Here is a 6231-nt window from a genome sequence, read left to right on the forward strand (position 1 = left end):
CTGGGAACTCTTGCATAATTCAGTGTATAACAAGATAGAGCCATAAATAATTTAACACTATGGACTCCATTTGTGTCTTTTAAACAGCAAAATTGTTCAGTTTTTGACTTTATGGATATTATTTGTCAATAAGTTTCTGCACAGGAAACTTTTCCTTTTTATTTTTTTAAACAATTTTTTTATTAACCTAGTTTATTAACATGGAAAAGATGAGGCAGGAAGATCTTTGAGTTTGCTACTCATTTGACAGTTGAACAGTATTTAGCATAGCATCTAAGACCACCAGCACTCTTGGCTACCCATGAGCAATGACTATGACATTCACTATGTTACATAACTGACTTATAACACATAACACATGCCATAAATCAAGCAACCACATATTTTTTTTTCTCAAGTAAATCCACGTCTAATCATCAAAGAGAACACTACTACTTATTACACTAGAACAGCAGATGTAATCCTTTGCAATCTGTGTTGTAAGTCACTGTAAGTGTATCTGTATTGGCTATGTGAATTCATGTTAAAAAAGTATATTATATCCATATATAAACAATAAATAGTAATGTCCTAGAAAAATTAGCTGTGATTTCAATCTTCAAGAACTGTGGGAGAATAGAAACCAAAAAACACAGGGATTTCCTGCATCTGGCTGGTCACACATTCACTTCATGTTCTTGAACCAACTAACCTTCGGAGTCTCTCTGGGAAACAAGATCAGCTCTTAAACCTTTCCAGTAAGACAACTCTCCAGTTCTGCTTTATCCTTTTGTCATCTCCTCTTTACTCTTTTTCTCCCTCGCTCCTTCTCTTTCTCTCTCTTCTTCTACATCGGCCTTTTTTTTTCTCCTTCACACACACATGGGTGGAGACAGAGAGACAGAGAGGGAGAACAAATGAGAAATATGTACATATTTTATTCTAATATACATATAATTCTAAACTGATTGTTCCATTATGGGAAAGTGTTGAGCTATAATAAATTTTAAGAGCATGTTTGATTCTTAAATGCAAAAGATGTAAAGATGAGAAGTAGATCTTTTTGTTTGATTTTTATAAATTATCTTATGATCATTACATTAATAGAAGAGGCGATTAATGGTTCAGAATTGAAAGAACCTGGAACTTTTTCATTCTTGGTAAAGTAATTTAATTGGGTAGAAAAATAAGATGGATTATGTTAGATAGCCATATGCATGTTCTAAAACATAAATGCACTTGCTTTTCATTTTATAAATGGTTCGATTAAAATCACAGTTCATTAAAACATGCCAAAAGTATATTCTTGTCTTTTTCTTTTTAAGACACTGAGATAACCTTTTGCTTAATCCATTTAGTATAACAAAGAAGATGTCCGGAAGAAGCACTATTTTAATTGACCTTTCAGTAGAAATAAATCTAGAGATGATGTGCCATCCATTATTCTCAGCATTTTTGCAAAGATATTTGCATTACAATAAGCTGCTTATTTATTGTGCTCATATCTGCAACTGCTGATGATGGCCTGCAATTTATTTTCACAGCTAGTGGTTTTCGAAATTATGACTTCAGTTAGAAGAGTCCTAACAAGAAGGGAGAGCTAAAAAGACACAAACACGTGCATGCGTTTTACCTATGCATGTCCATGGGCTTCGTACACACATCCACATTCATTTAAATGCCTTACGTCGCTTAAGTTATGTCTGACCTACCTCTTGTAACTTGAGAGTGTAAATCACTTTGTCATTATTAAGTGGGCAAAATCTTGTGGTTCATACTATACACTTTGCAAAACCTTATATCGAAATTACTTCTTCATTTGCATACTTTTGTCCTCACTTGAAAACAATAAATGGATCTTTTCACATTTGCCTGGGATACAGATCCTCAGTAATTATTGGCTGAATGAATCATTAAAAAAAAAGTGCAATTAGATGGTCATATAATGTGAATACTCATTTTATTTATTTCTAGTAGAGTGTGTGTGTGTGTGCGTGCACACCCCCTCAGAGTTTGGTCATGCTGCGGTCTCCTTGTTCAGGTTCTGGGCCTATTGGATCCTGGGCACTCATGCATAGGTCCAGCATGTTTCAGACTTACCCAGCTGGGATTCAAACCACAGTAGCCTGTAGGACTCAGTTTCTCTGAGAGTGCATTAACTGATGTGCTATGGAGCTGGCCCAATGATCGTATTCCAAATGTTATTTTGTGTAATTACTAAATTACAGATAAAGGGACTTAAGTAATAAAGCTATTAAACTTTGATGTTTACTATGGTTTTGGATCATTCTTCCTTTATTTAAAAATATATCAAATAAACTCTTCAAATTACGAAAATACACACACAAGAACAACAGAGAACATTTAGAAAACTTTTTTGTTCCTTTGGAGAGGTTTTTGTTATAGGGCGAGTGTGCTAGCCAGAAAGACAGAGAGAGACAGAGAGACAGAGAGTGAGAAATCATCCCCCAGGGGGGATGGCCATGCTGCAATTTCTTCTTCTCCATTCTCCTCTTGGGAGACACACACTCACATGCTGGGCGTGAGTTTAAGCCACTGGGTCCAGATTCGAACTATAGTGGATCATATGGAAGTCCAGTGACATAACCATTATGCCAACTGCTAGTCCCAGAAAACATTTTCTTTTTGAGAGATTTTTTGCTATAGGACGTATGTGCTCACCTGAAAGACACAGAGAGACAGAACGTGAGAAATCACCCCCCAAGGGAGATGGCCATGCTGCAATCCCTTCTCCTCCATTCTCCTCTTGGGAGACACACACTCACATGCTGGGCGTGAGTTTAAGCCACTGGGTCCGGGATGCGAACCACGGTCGACTACATGGGAGTCCAGTGACATAGCCATTATATCAACTGCTGATCCCCCACAGAAAACGTTTGAAGAAACGTCAAACTGATATTTTTCATTCATAATTTCTTATTCTGGACATCAGAAAAAAAAAAAAACAGTGAACACCATTATTTCTTTATTATTTTTGTTTTATCAAACTGCCTACATGCTTTTTAATTCATTCAGCAAATCTTAAAGGAATGCCTATTATCTTCCAAGCACTCGAGGTAGTGACATAAAGTTTAGTCTACATTCTTGAAATTATTCAGATGAAAAAAAATTACGACTATATACAATCAAAAAGAACACCTCTTACTTCCCTGAAAAATAAGTCGCAAGTAAAGAAGAGGCTTAAATATGGGAGAGAAAATTACTACATTATTCCCTCTTTGCATGTACTATATAAGCTATAAGACTGTATGGTATATATTTGTGGGAACCAGCAGTTAGCATAATGGCTATGTCGCTGGACTCCCATGTAGTCGACTGCGGTTCGCGTCCCGGACCCAGTGGCTTAAAACTCACGCTGGGCACGTGTGTGTGCGTGCCCAAGATCCCAAGAGGAGAATGGAGGAGAAGGGATTGCGGCGTGATCATCCCCCCTGGGGGGTGATTTCTCTCTTTCTGTCTCTATGTCTCTTTCTGTCTGTCTGGCGAGCACACGTGCCCTATAGTGAAAATCTCTCAAAAAAAACCCAAAACTGTATGGTATATATTTGTATCAATTGATAGAAAACACTGCCCTTGACCATAAAATATTCTATTGAAATTGTTCAGTATAGATAATTATACCATAAAGCCTCATTAGAGTCAAGTGAGTGAAATTTCCAAGCCTATGCCCCTTTATACTCTGGTCATTTTATGAGAATCTTTCTAGTAATTTGTTCCTCACTAGTTAAACTTTGCCCTGAGCTGATGTTTCTAATTGTACTCATTCTTAGAGGAAAGTATTTCATCCATATTACTGCCTGGTTAACACTCCAAAACACAGATTTAATTATCAAAGTCATCTGCTTAAGTCTTTCCACTTCTCAACGGCTAGGGAAGTCACCCCAGTGCCTTGCAAGTACCTGCAGTTCTTCATCGGGTCTTTCTTCCGAGCTCTCAGTATGAGCTTTCTCAGACAGTGAGTTTATTTGACTTTTGTATCAATTTGGCTTTGCCTGTGTCCACTCCTTGTCTGGAGTATTGGCGGTTCTGCCTTGCCTGGCTTATACACACATATTTGTCCTCTCTATGTTCACCTTGTTCTTCCCCCTTCATTAAAACACGAAACATCATGTAAACTGTGCTGTGCTAAGATTGAAGAAAACAGACATAATTGACACGCATTCTACAATTCATCAGGTCTTAGGGGAAAATAAGCATGTACGTAGTTACAGGACTGTGGACCAATTATAACAGAAGCATTATATAATGTGTGAGCACAGGAAGAATTTTATTAAACCAAAATGACACTGGCTTAAGTTTTAAGAGAATGTAACTATAACAAATCAAGACTGAGGAGGACACTTGGGGTAGATAGGTAAATACAAAGGCAAGGAAGTAGAATGCAGGAAATGGGTCACCGTGGCATGGCCATACTGTAGGGTCAATGTGCAGATGAAGAACAGCTGAAGAATCTAGATTCAGTTCTGTATTTCTAATGGTTCATCAAAATCTAGTTTCTAAAGGCATTTTTTATATGAGAGATAACTAATTTTTCATTTATACTATTCAGACTTATTTAGGCACACACTTATATTTCTGAAATTGCTTGTTTAAAACTGCCTCCTTCCATAGACTGTGAGATGTTGGAGAAACAGCTCCTGGTTAATTTCATTTTCTCTTCCAGTAACAGTGCAGTGACTATAATAGTAAAATTGCCATGAAAGGTTCTAGTGGACACAGTGTACACACGGCATACGATGTGGTTTCTGGAAAACATACTTACATTTCCAGATCATTCTGTCTGAAATCTCACCTGATAGGTCCTTCCACTATTTGCAACCTCAGTTATGTATTTCTTTTTGTTATCATTTAATTCTACATGCTGCATACGTGTGTACATACGTATACCCATAAACTTACTTAATTTTAATGACACCAGAGTGCTGGGTGATCAGACCCAACACCTGTGCTGGTTCTTGTCCGACACTCATAAAGAGTTAGAGATACGGACACAGAGGAGAGTAAAGTGGGTTTTATTAAGAGCAGAAAGAAAGAGCAGAGCTCCCAAGCAGGGAGAGGGTCCTGAATAGGTTGCTGAAAAAGGACTGGCAGTTGGAGCAGTGGGCTGCCTCTCTGATGAGGAAGTGGGCTTTAGAAATTGCTTACGTGGTAGCCTAACTGATTTATTACTCTATTCTTTGGGGGGTCAGCAGACCATAGCAGTCTGTACTTCTTGTTAGAATATAGGTACTAATGGGGCCAGAAGGTGGTGTGGTAGTTAGGGTGCTAGACTCTCACATGGACATCTGTGGTTTGAGTCTCAGATCTGGGAGCTTGCTTTCTCACTCCCTCCCCCTTTCTCTCTTGCCCTCTGTCTCTCTGTCTTTGGTGAGCACACATGCCCTGTGGCAAGAAATTTTGGGGAAAAAAAAAGACTATAGATTCTAAACAGAAACTGTTGTTCTTAGTTACTATAGCCTTGAGTCCCAGTGCAGCCAGCTTTTGGCTGTGAAAACAGCAATTGTGACTCCATCTTGGTTTCTTAGCCTGTCTGTGTGCTCAAGATCTCTATCTCCTGCTTTATTAGCAAGGAGTTACAAATTCTTTACAGACCTGTAAGAGGCATATATATTTTACATGAACCAGACCATAGAGGGAAACCACAGAGACTTCATTAAAAAAGAAAAACTAAGTGACTTCCTTTCTGGGCCCTTTCCCTATGTACCTACAAATGAATTCTAACTCCTATCTTATAGTTTTTTTTAAATGTCATTTTAAAACCAACCCCCAAAGTCTAGAAACTGGTCCTAAACAAGTATTTTTAAATATTTTAAGATTTCTGTATTAAATGTTTTTCTCTTCATACACATTTGCATGGTCCTGAAAAATGTTAAAAATAGAAATATTTTTCCCCAGGCTGATTTGCATTTTATTCAGAGGAGAGCTAAATATTTGAAAATTTTAGAAGTGAAAGCAGGCACATGGAGCAATCTATTTTTCTGCAAAATGCATTGCTTTCTATAAAAGTAGAGTACTGACTAAAGATACTCAACAAAATGAGAAAATCTTTTTTATTTAACTCTCCAATTAACATTGATTAAAGGCTCTTTGTTGACATATATAGATAAATACAAACACTAGCCACACAAATTCCTTTGGACTGCTGTGTACAAATAACAGTCCATACTAATAGCCTAATTTTTTTTCACACACAAGGTGAAAGAATACACAGAGAAGATCCTTGTTAAAAAT

The sequence above is a fragment of the Tupaia chinensis genome, unplaced genomic scaffold (genome assembly GCF_000334495.1).
Source record: "Tupaia chinensis unplaced genomic scaffold, TupChi_1.0 Scaffold000196_1, whole genome shotgun sequence".
In the NCBI taxonomy this organism is placed as follows: Eukaryota; Metazoa; Chordata; class Mammalia; order Scandentia; family Tupaiidae; genus Tupaia; species Tupaia belangeri.